Consider the following 12,681-nt stretch of genomic DNA (forward strand, 5'->3'; position numbering starts at 1 on the left):
ATCTCAGAACAACGTTTTTTTTTTTACAAAAGGTAACATTAAAGGACCGCATTTACTATCTGACTCGGCTTCACGTAACAGAACATGAATGTTTTATCTTTGAGTTTTTCCATTCCACCATGGGGTACTAAGATTATTCGCTAATATTTAATTAGATATAGGTCTTTAAGACGTTTTATTTAAAACTTTTACATGACTAGTTAATCGACAATTTACGGAGCTCTTCCCTGTGGAAAATATTGCCCTGTCACAATATTTGGTTCATCCTTGATAATTCGTTACCTCAATTAGCTACTAAGCCTCTCTGAGCAGCAATGTACCGGAGATTTAGTGATAGCTCGTCGCTGATTATGGGCACAGTGTCGTTAGCGGTACTATTAGGTGTACTCGTACCATGTTCACCTAGTAAACTTTAAGATGCGGTTTTATCTAGGTCTGAAATGAAGCGTCGATGCTTTTTACTCCATGCTAGCCAGAACCAATCATACGAAATACTGTTAATGGCCTCTTATCTGTTAGTAGACGTAAAACCTGAAACATGAATTAATTAGCTGCGACAAGCTCACAAGAAATAGAAACGTTGTTTATCAATCAGTTTTAAGAAATAATTTACGTTGTTAGACTACACGATACGGTACAGGTACGATTGTGCCCCTTGCATTTATTGATCTCGCGCTCGATATAAGATAAGTAAAATATTAATTTTTGCATGGAGATACGTATTAAAGAATATAAAAATGTCTACGAACGCTGTTCCTTTAGCCCTCTCTTAACTTGCTCATTCAGGCATTCTTTTACTTCATAAGATACAGTCCGCTGATAACTGATTATTCCGTTTTTAGAGGTGTGGTAACAAATCGTTCTTGCAGACACCGTGAACTTAACACAGTATAAGATCTTCATTTTTTTTCTTCTATTTTCTATGACAGACTCTGTAGTGCTGGGCGTTTAACGATCGTTCGACTAGCTCATATCATCTTCGGCGTGGAAACTTTCCGCTGGATGATGCAGTGGTCCGATCGTGATGCCACAATGGCCCACTTTGCCGCAAGAGGCAGAAATGCCTCAAGCAATCTTTGATGCCGCCAGCTGGACCGACGATCCCACCTATCTGTAGCAGAGCGACTCAATATGATCTCGAATCCCTTGAGGCTGCACGGAAAATCTACAAATAAGATAGTCTTTTCTCGAGGATTTCTTCCGGGTTCCGCCGCAAACGATACGGATTCTGGTCCAAGTGTTGAATGCAGTTGAAATCCTCCTCAGAGGGCAAGCTTCATCAAATCGAGTTTTCGAATACCCACTGCAGCCATTGCTACTGCTGAGTGCGTGTGTCATTTAAAGAACGGCCTTTACACGAATGAACGCACCTGTTGCTTCATCTCTATGGATATTCGTCTTTTGTCCGTCACCTAACCCCATAGAGATCGCACTACTATTGGACAGAGAAGAGTGGTAGCGTAAACATAGTGACGTGTATGGCTTAGAGTGCGACAGCTGGCGTTCAGCCCTCTAATGGACCGCGCCTACGTAGGTCTACTCGAGTGAATGACACTAGAATAGAGCTATCTAACAGCTTATATGACAGCCCGTTAGACTGGTAGGCCTGAACACCGAAATAGGAACTCATCAACAACTGAATTGATCGACAGGAGCTAACGTAGCGACTTGCTAAAAAGCTGGGACAATTTACCCGGCAATGTGAAAAATTGTATGCAAGGATACCAGCCTATCATTTAAAGTAGCAAACGACAAGGTTCTCAGAAGAACATTTCGGCAGGCCGTTTGCAATGATTTAGCCAATTATTAGAAAAGTATAAAGACGAGTTTTATGTTAGTTGACAAGAGTTCCGGTTCTTTAGTCGTCAGCTACGGTTCAATGAATTATTGAAGGCGAAACAAAATTGACGAACTTACCTGTATTATAGGACTTACCTGTATGTACTGACTTAACCTGTACTAATTTTTAGAAAATAGGCCTAAAGGGTAAAAGGTTATCTTGTGATTTTTGTTACGCATCTAGTGTTGTTGCTGGCTCAGTGACGCCTTCTCGTCCGATGTGCTCCGTCCAAATTAAATGGACTACACTTTTTCATACAAAAAGGCTAAAACCACTTCAAAGAGAGGGTACTTCATATACTTATGTGTCCGGATTGCTGAGTAAGTGCTCCTTTATGTATTCGTTAAGTAATATTAATAGCGTATCTTATTAATAGCGTAGATTAGGTTAGAAACGCACTAGCGCGAATAAGGAAAAGTGAAGTCAAACCTGCGTTAGTGGTAGACCAAATATTGGTAGGTTGGCTTGACCCAGGTTGTCGTAAAACTTGCGTTCGTCTCTAGCAAGGTCGCATTAGTGGATTATAATTCAATACACAAATACAATATGCTTACTATGTGACATAATGGTTCGCTTCAGCGTGCCTTTTGGTCCTTTTGGACGACCTGCGAGTTATATCTGTTCCATCCTTATAGACATATAGATGCTCTTTTAATTTGTCTCGAAGTAAGCTACCAAATTTCTAATATTTGAGTACTTATTATTTATTCAGAAAATAGTAATTATATGTATATAGTACGTGAGCCATTAGACACTGCTTCAAGGGTACATAGAAGAATAGTGTGTAGATTCCCCTGTATATTATTTGTCAATTTTAACACTTCCATAAACGACCATTTGAACTTTACATAAATATCTACTCTGTACGCACGTCCTTTATACACACATATGTATATATCAACCTTTGACGCGATCTAAGTGTGGTCTCAATTGAATAGACATCCGAAACTGGTGATCTAAATATTGTTACTTTCTGTTTATCTTTTTTTAGTTTAATTTCAAGGGCGAAGCGCCTGGGTAAAATTGCTTTGATCAGCAAATCTTCTGCTGGGTACTGTTGATTCAGGTATACTTGAAGGTATCGCTTCAAACGAAGGACAATTTTTGCAATTGATCAAAATGAAAGTTTCACGTAGAAAGCTGTCAAAAGGCCCGACGGTACAGAAATAAGCTTAAAACCCAATGCTCAACTAAGACGGTGATCGACTTAGCAATATGAGTTGGATTGAAAAGCTCCTTGAATAAACGTGTACCGATCATTAGATCCGGCCAGTCTGGACTTTTTGGGAATTTGCCAAGTGTCCTTAAACTAAGTGAGAATTGACGTATGCAAAAAGAAAATTAAAAGGTACTACCTCATTGAACCGATGAAAGGTTTGTGCCATACTTTTCCTGAACGTAGTTTTCGTTAGCAGCTACCATGTTGAGTCTGCGTTAGGACTTGCCAAAATCGTTATATAAACTGAATTCGTTTTTTTCACCTACGAGCAACTTTCCTCGAAGAATCTGTCATAAGTGGGCCGCAACTACGTTTTGCCACCGCCGACGACAGTTGTACTAATTTAGATGCCTATCTAATACATGAAAAAAGCCTCCTACGGGCAAAAAATAGCTAGCTAAGGAGACGACAGTCAGCTGGAAAGAGTTGTTATCTAACAGGCACAGAGTGAAATGTGGACATTGAAAGTCCTGTAGGTGAAGTGTGCCCTAACCGACGACAAAGAAATAGTGGCACAACGTTTTCTACCTGAAAAAAAAAAAAAAAAAAAAAAACTCTTTTATTTTATCAAAGTCACGTCTCAAACACCAGTTTCATCGCTCTGCACCTGAGTCTACTAAAGTTTCCTGGGTAAGCTGCACCGATTTTTTGAATTCATCAGAGATTATTACATTAAACACGAACAAAGAGTCCCCTAGAAGTGGGCTTAATAAGGGAGGTTACCCTGACATACGTTGCTAAATTGGCATGACACGGATCTTGACAGAGGTGTTTACCTCAGTTCCTTCAGGAACAGCAACAAGACGCTTTTTCGCTCTAAGATGGCATCAAACGACTTACATAAACGTACTGCCGCTTAGCGCTAAACGATCAGCCGCTTCAGCTTTGAATCAATACAAAGTGGATGGAATCCGAGCAAGGTCTTGCGAATCGCCTGTTATTCTCTGTCCGACTGACTATAACTTCAATGAAAATGGCAAGAGTGAGCGAGCGAGCCTCAAGCAGAAAAAAGGTTCCAGAACAGAGATAAACAGAGTGAGCCATGAGCGATAATCGTTGCGGTGAGGCTCTTTCCTGTTTTTTACGTTGTTCGGTTCACTTATTCATTAGAAGAGGCTTCCTACCGCGCAGCAGCTAGTGGTAGCCTCTGCTGGATCTGTTTGTCCCTGGCGGTAGTGCTGCCTCGATGCCTGAGAACAGGAGAGAGCGAAGGCTGTTACAGCAGCTGGGAGGCTTACGAGTAAATACGGTCACGCATGAAGACATATAACGAGGATAGTGGTTGACCACGCAAAGTGACTACGACGGTCAATGTCAGGAACATGTCTGCAATTGAAAACTAAGTGTTTCCAGTTTTACGTCCGGCACCGCCGTTAGGCATTCTATCCGCCGGCTGCGGGGGACGTCTGCTCAAATCCGAGTTATGTTCGCCTTTTTTCGCCCACGTGTCTTTGATTTGAGGCAAAGTGCGACAATTAGCCCTTTGCCCATCGAAGTGGAATGAACCGAAGTACATAGGTAAGTTCACTGGAAGTAGACCTAAAAATAGTAAAAACTATTAGAGGAAAACGGTTGTTCTACCTTGAACTACGTGTTGATTAGCGATTGAAGTTCAAGTTTAGAGGCGAGCTTTGAGCTAAGCCAATGATGAAGAAAACACTTCTTGTGGCACGATCTGATAAAGCTCAGATCGGCGACCACTACTACACCACAGCGATGTAAGTTCGATAATGGCTGCCTTGGATTTTGATCTTTCTATTACAGGAATTATGTCATATATATATGATTATAGAAGCATATTCATATAACTATTCCGATTTTAATAATAATAGTAACTTAATAGTACTTTTGAATTCTCAATAATAGCACAGTGGATTAAGTAAAATATAAGAGGCACATATAACAAAACCTTTAGGTAAAACACAATAGAAGAAGAAATCAATTTCGAACCTGTTTAGCTAAGGCAGCCCTGAATATCTAATGAATGTCGCAAATAGCAAGGTATATTATCCAATGAATGGTTAATAATATTTCTACTACCATTGCCCCATGTTAGTTAATTGGGAATTTCTATTCGAAGTACGGAGCGTTTCGGCGATTTAGAGGAGAACACAGCATGCGTGGACCATACAGTACAGTGGTTAAACAATGAGATGGCTCAATTGTGGCGTAGTGATTACATGAGTGGTTGGCGCAGTAATTTTTATAAGCCCTTATTTCGATTCTTCATCGTCACATACGAAAGCGTCTCGGCTTGGCTACCCGCAGCCGATCAAGACACGATCCAGCCACGCTATTTTGTTAAGACGCCTATCTCCTTTTCCTGTCTTGGTCCTTCATGGAAGTACCCATCTCTTACGTTCTGCTTGCCCATCTAAGTGTGTTTATAGTCACTGCAGACCAACTAGCTTTGTTGTATTCCGCTTAATCTTGGTAAACATGAATTGGTATAGAATATCTATCATATTTATGTTGAGTACAGAAATACTAATCTGTTATGTTTATTGTCGTCTATATTTAAATGATAACGCTAGTCCGGAACGGCCTGATTAGGCTTGCTACAGGTGATGAATGAATCTATATAGGTCTCATGTGTCTAACCCAAATTGACCGACGCAAGCAAAAAAGAGAAAAGACAACAGATATATATATACATATTAGACATAGAAATTATCAAACGATTAGAGTAGAATACTTATTTTATTTAAATCTATAATGGCGCGACACGCGGAGAGCTCTTCATAGGTCCAATCGAGTATACGTATACATATAGAGAGACCTATTTTTTGCCTGGTTTACGCATTTCTGTTATAATTGTTAGAACTGACTTGGTCAGTCATTTACGTGCGACGTATTGGACTGTTCAACGTAAAACATAAGCACAAACTTTTTCACTGTGTTGGTTTTTTTACATTTTTTTTTATCGAACTGTTCGGTGTTATTATCCATGACTTTCTGCAATTAATGTTAAGATACTTGTTCCGTTGCTATAGAGTCTGAAATAGGAGACCCTATGAAGACTCGGAATACAATAATCGGCATCATGTTTAACTTTGAGTAACTTTTTTATTATATAGTTGTTAAGCGAAAGCTTACAATTTCTGCTAGCAATGTCAGGTAAGTATGGCGGATGGCAGAGCGCTTCCAACTATTACTCCTACATTTTTTCATTTTGATTCTTGCGACAGTGGGTCGAGCGTTGGTTGACATGCAATCTGTTCACTAATCTAAGCCGCTTAATGTGGGGTTTATATCATCCCCTTTAATCGTTGATAGAACGCTGTAGTCATAAATCGGGGCTTATGAGACTGTAGCATGTAATACCTGCATGAGCTCTTGCTATATTTACTTTAGAACGATGTCCCGCTGATCCAGCTGTGCCCATTAATGATATGGTTGCCTACGTATAAGATTTAGTTTTCATCAAAAGATGAAATCTCTATTGTACCGTAAAAGAGCAAACGTTCCTATGGCTATGTTGTTAATCCCTTCTCAAATTGTTTGCTACTGACTTGTCCATTTTTCTAGTTTATGTAGTAAATAAACCAAACACAGGTAGAGTTTGTAATGCGTCAGCTTCCACCACAGCTGTCAACCTTCGGAGGGTGTTTTCATGAAAGTGATTTTCGATTTGAAAGCAATGTTTTGAGCTAATGATGAGTTCTACATGTAGAATACATCGTTCACATAGTGAGCTGTCTCCGTCACTGTAGTTTCAATATGGAGATCGTGTTCGCAAAGGACGCGTACGTTTCGGCTTTGCATAATTCACTACAACTTCCGAATCGGTTAACTTTAGGAGGCTACAAGTACGTTCCGAAGACAAACAAGGTGCCGAGAAAAGTTATAATAATAATAATAATGTTACAAAGGTATGAATGAAGTACAAAAAAATGTGAGATAAATATTCATACTCTTATGTTAGTTCACAAATACAAATCTTTGCTATTGCAAATAATTACATGCGCGTCACATCATGAGGGCTGTTGAGAGGAAAGCGCTAATAGCCACTGCGGGTACAACTTCAGTTATTAAAAAAATAACTTTGTTCGACGAAATAGATGAACTGTACATTACGTGGCATGGATCACTTCCGCCGCTTTGGCTCGGCCGGCCCGGCGTCCAGAAAACGTGCTTTGACTAAATTCGCCTTTGGCAGACGTCAGGTAACGCGTAATGGAAAACGGACCCCATCGTCGGACGTGCGAAAGCATACCTCTAGTAACAATACACATATTAGGCAAGCGAACCATGTCAACAGGTCAGTAGGTACAAGAACCTGTGTAACCATCTATAGTAGGTTATGTGATGATACATAACCCGTTTTGTAACCTCAAATCGTACGATAGAACCATCGTTATTTACTGTCATCGTTATTTCATTAAAACCTATTTGTCCTATAAGGTACAAGTTTACGTTTTATAGCATGCAATGAAACTAAGATTTTTCCTCATTCACAGAACGTTTTTGTGATGTATAATGAAAATGTAGCGAGTGCTTTTAACGAAAATGTAGATAAATCCGTTTTCAAAATTAGGCTTTATTTCTCTAAAAGATCTACGTGAACATATTAAAATTATGAAATATTAAAGTTATTATCGAACAAGTTTTAGAAATCGATAATAACTTTAGTAATTTCATAATTTGGATATGTTCACATAAACTTTATATATATATATGTTTTTGACTATTTAGGTATTTGAGGTTTCACTATACAAGACAGAATGATTTATATGACACGTGGCTTTAGATGTTTTGCGCATATAGTTTTTACACTTCGAACTTGAGCTGATGGAACCTGTGAGATGTGAACATTGTTACAATATAGCGGTTACTTGTGTTTAGTAGTTTTCGTTCGCCGTCAATCACAGCTGGGGCAAAACTAAATGGAAGACCTACGTTTGTCATTTTTCGACTTTGTGACGACGCGAATGCCTTAATTTCCGGGAGGTAGAGTGCTTTAAAGATAATATGGAAGTACCATTGAATAGCTAAACTTCTTCTCTAACTTATGAAGCTTTCCCTTCGTCTTATAGTTTTGAAGCTTAAGCTCAGCGGCACACTTGATCAGGGCCGTTAGTACCTGTTACACGTGAAATCTACTTATGCTGTACATTGTACAATATCGTCCACACGCGGAGGTTGCGAGGACCTAGAGGAGTGTGAAAATCAACAGGTTGACATAGTCGTATTATGAGAACTTTATTGTTTCCTAAATTTCGCTTCTTTCTATTATGCCATCGTTGAAAATAATAAGCTGATATTATTCTTTAACATTATTCTTTAGTAGACCTGGTCAGTCAATGTTACCGGTTGTGCGAGCTTTGTCAGTATGACCATTCTGGAGAAAAGGAAATTTTGTTTAGAGGAGGGGGCAGTATCGGTCAACATCAGCTTAATGCTATAGTTGAAAAGAACCGGTGACATGGGAAAAGATCTGCCAGTATATCCGTCAAAAACTGTTACAAAAAACTATTTTCGCGAAAAATCAATTGAAACCACCTATGCCTTTTGACCAATATGGCGCTGCAAAAGTGAGGTTACATAGGCCAAATTTAGAGCCATATAGGCCCGTTGTACTCTAGGTTCGAATTCTGCAGGCAGAATCCAGCAGGTTAATGGAACGCCTAACAGCGATACCGGACGTAAAATTCGAAACGTAAAGGGCCACTAATGACTTCGTGCGACGATGTCAGTCACTCAGCAAAATTAATTGGAAAATGCGTCAATCTCTAAAAGGAGCTGTGGTTATGGCTAGTGAAGCTGATGGCATTTTTTTTTCCATTTACTTCAAAGTTAAGCACTTCAAGGGTTATAACTCGTTTACTATAGGTTTATATAAAGCTCTTGCATTTTGTTCGAGAAAAGACAATAACAGTGTGTATAGCGTTCGCCAAAATTATCTAGACTAGGCTAGACAAGACTAAAGTAAGGTCTATATAACTGTAGTGTTTATGCATGATTTCAGTGTAATTAATGTAGATTCTGTTTTCTGATCATTATTGTCCCTAATATAGTGCATTCATCGATAATATTGTTCTGTCTGAAGTTTGCGTTTTTGCCATTAAAGTTGTTAAATTTTTTTTAATGGTACGTTGTTCCTGGCAACGACGTGCGGTATAACGAGCGCGATATAACTACAATGTCCTATTCTAGCATATATGCACATATACTCATTGCTATTATGTTGAGCTTTACTCGCAAATTTCTATGGAAAATTGACTTCAGCAACATCGGGTTTCAGATATGTTCGAAATATAGTGGCCCATAGGGCCTTCAGGGTGATCAGTGGTATAATTCAAACATTATAACTTTCATCAAATATAGTTTGCTTTTAGTTTACTCTAGGAAGTGTAGCAGCTGTAGGCCCAAATTGTGACGAGAAAAAAACAGATCGTTGCTTTATTTGTTTCTTTCTACAAACGTTTGGTGGAATGTAGAACAAATACTTAGCTGTTCCAAATAGCGAACGAAAACAATCTAGTAACGTGAATCGTACTAATTTACTGACCCGTGTGCACCCTCAAAAAATTCTCAAAGTCCGATCGAAATTTTAAATCAGTCTTCCCCTTCCAGAACAAAATGCAGTGGTCATTATAAGGTCACCTTCCCCCAGATTTGTTGTTAGAAAAGTGAACAAGGTTTTTCCCTATTGTTTCGTCTTCTTTAGTTTTTTTGTTTACTATTAACTAAACGTTGAGTCTCATTCACAAAATTTTACTTTTTTGGGCTCCAAAAATGATTATGTAGGAAGAAAAACAGTGCATTTGGGATACTGACGCTTCGCTAGAAGCAACTCAAAACGTTTATTTCGCATACGGTAGAGCCCAGAGGGAGGTGCTAAACATTTCCGGATCATCGGGACCTTTACCAGAAAAAAGCCTTTTTCTGCAGCATATGCCACAGTAGAATAGCATCTATTTGGAATAGCACCGTAGTTAATTTTTTCGTCATTTCAGATGCAGCGTTGTAGGACCAGGCTGTGTCAACACACCTCAGTAAAAGAAGCTGAGGAAAAATTTTACAATGCAAGATGAATGCCTCCTTCGTAGGGTGGTGTTTAAACGTCAGTTTCACCCGTCTGCTTCACCGACGTGATCCCTCGGTATCCAGGAATCCTTTGTCAAAATTAGATGGGTATCAATTTTTATTGCGGTTCTGCACTTCGTTCCGTCTTTTACAATTCGATAGAATTCCGATGCCTGATAATTCAACTTTTGATCGTAGCAGAATCTTATATAAATGAAAGGGAAAACGTTTTCGCCCCGCCATTCGGTTACGATTTAAGGATCGAAATATCCGTGCCGACATATATTTGTTGCAGGTATGTGCGTTTGACATGTGGGTAACAAACATTCATATGTATATATATATATATAGGAATATTTGTTACCCATATGTTCTTGAACAACTCTCTTTGTGACCTTTGCTAACTTTGGCGTTTAGCGGGAGCGACGTGGCCATAGACGGAATCAAGTGTGTTAGTACGCTTTTTCGGTGCACAGGCGTTACGATCATCTCAGCAAGATTGAGAGAGATAGGTCCACAATGGTCGAGTTAACAGAAATAGTGGTCGACTAAGCGCGTAAAAAGCCGAACAGGGATGTCACGTATAACATTATGGACGAGGGCGTTCTATTGAGGCCGTTCCCTCGGTTCCAACACGGTCTACATCGCTCCGCGAGAGTGGCTAACTTTGGTGGAACTCTAGTGAAGCAAAGCCAAAAGACAAACTCAATAAAACAGTTTAGAATTGTTCCCCTACAGAGGTTCATTTGAAACAGATGTAGGACGTTCGGTCTAAACATAACAGTTAGGCGGTCGTATTGACGGTCAGCAGAAATCATAGGGGTTAATGCATGCTTATTGCTGGTAACTCAAATTCGAGTAGATTATGAATGGTTGCTATATAGATTAGGACGGCGCTATTCAAATTACTCAACTTACGATCTTACTCTTTTTTTTAAACATTTCCTTTTTCATCTATTTTGAATTCTATGGGAACAGATGACAGCGTTCAGGTGCGCTTTCACAATAGATATTGGCCTAAGAAACGACAACCGTTTAATACACAGGGCTATGGCTTGTCAGGATCTACGAAATTTTGCGCACGTTAGCTCAACCTCTTGACCTCAAATGAAGGTACGACACAATAAATTTTTGACCGACTGACGTAGAACAGCAAATAAAGTAGTTTACGCCGCATTTATATCTATCTATTTATCTATCTATGGACAGTTCATAGGGCATTGCTCCAGTTCGTTTATTTATCCTAAAAATTGCTGATGTAATGAATGGTATCGCTCAGCGCAGGCTTCCCACGCACGGCAGAATTCGAACGTGTCTTCGGGCCACATTTTGGAGCTTATTTCTATTAATCGCTTGCTACGATACGACGCAGCACTTCGCCAACATCATAAACTTAGCTAAGCTCATTCGAAGTCGTTGGAGTTTATTGCCTGTAGCAGAAAAGTCAGCCAGACCTTCAGTAGTTAGTGTCTATGCGATGGAGAGGTACCCCTGACAGTGCAGATTACTGACTCTAGAAATGAGGAGATCAAAAGCTGGATCTCTCGGAGTTCCCTGTGAGAGCTTCATCGTTCGGAATGGAAGATAGTTAAATTCTATCTTTAACGCTTCTGAACAAGCGGGACATGAGAGAGAATTTACGGAACTGCGCCCTATAGCAAGTGCGCACAATAGCCGGCCTATTCCTTGCGCTAAAGTAATATTAACAAAAAAGTACGTTAATTTATGACATATATACTTAAGTAGGGCTCGTACGCAAGACTATGTGCATTAGCATTCTTATCACCGTAATGATGGGTGCACACTAGTTCTCGAGATGCATAGTAATGAACGAAGCCGACAGCAGCATGAACGCTATTGAATGAATGTATTTGTTTGTAAGTTAATATGGCTCAACTCAAAGCAATGTATTTGTTTGTAAGTTAATATGGCTCAACTCAAAGCAAAAGGTTTACATTTACGGCGAGCTACTTCCACTCGAATCGCTAAGGAGATAGATTTTTCCTATCAAGTTCACTCAGCTAGATAACAAAAAGTTTGGAATAGTGCTGTTCTTCGATTGTAGTGTTTCCGTAGCTTGCGAAGTGTACAAAAACGCCATTCGGAAAATTTCTCAGTGCCGAGATAGTCATTCCTCATAGGCTAGCGCATATCGACACGTTAAAAATCTCGCTGTTAAAAATATGCAATATTATATATACTATGTTTTGCCAAGGCATACGGGCCCTTTCTTGACAAAAAGCTAACGCATGTCACAACAAACGTCCGTTTTATATCTTCCTGCTCGTTGAGATGTTATTTCAAAAGAAAGCGAATCTGTAAAAAAAAACATGGTTTATAGCGCTCTTCATAGTCATACGAATTGTAAAGTTTACTATGGGATAAACACAACAGCGAAACTTTGTGTCTTTCCTCGAATAATTGACAATCATTGCACAAATGATGGCTCTAGTATCACTGTAAAATATCCATTGCAAGAACTTTTGAAAGTTTTTGTTTGAGTCAAGGACGTCTTCATCGTCGGAATCATCCCTATCAATTATGCGCTCGAACGATGGTGGGTCATAGATCCAATGACGCCAAAAAAATGTAT

At 39.4% G+C, this 12,681-nt stretch overlaps 1 long non-coding RNA gene across 1 annotated transcript in view; it reads left to right on the forward strand.

Moving 5' to 3' along the window:
• Positions 1-6,715: 6,715 nt before the first annotated feature.
• LOC147753223 (uncharacterized) overlaps positions 6,716-12,681 on the forward strand; it is a 6,808-nt gene continuing 842 nt past the window's right edge. The window contains exons 1-2 of the long non-coding RNA XR_015311879.1: positions 6,716-6,868; positions 7,121-7,320. This is a non-coding gene — a long non-coding RNA (uncharacterized LOC147753223). The remainder of the gene's footprint in view (positions 6,869-7,120; positions 7,321-12,681) is intronic.

The sequence above is a fragment of the Varroa jacobsoni genome, unplaced genomic scaffold, assembly GCF_002532875.2.
Source record: "Varroa jacobsoni isolate VJ856 unplaced genomic scaffold, vjacob_1.0 scaffold_644, whole genome shotgun sequence".
Classification (NCBI taxonomy): Eukaryota; Metazoa; Arthropoda; class Arachnida; order Mesostigmata; family Varroidae; genus Varroa; species Varroa jacobsoni.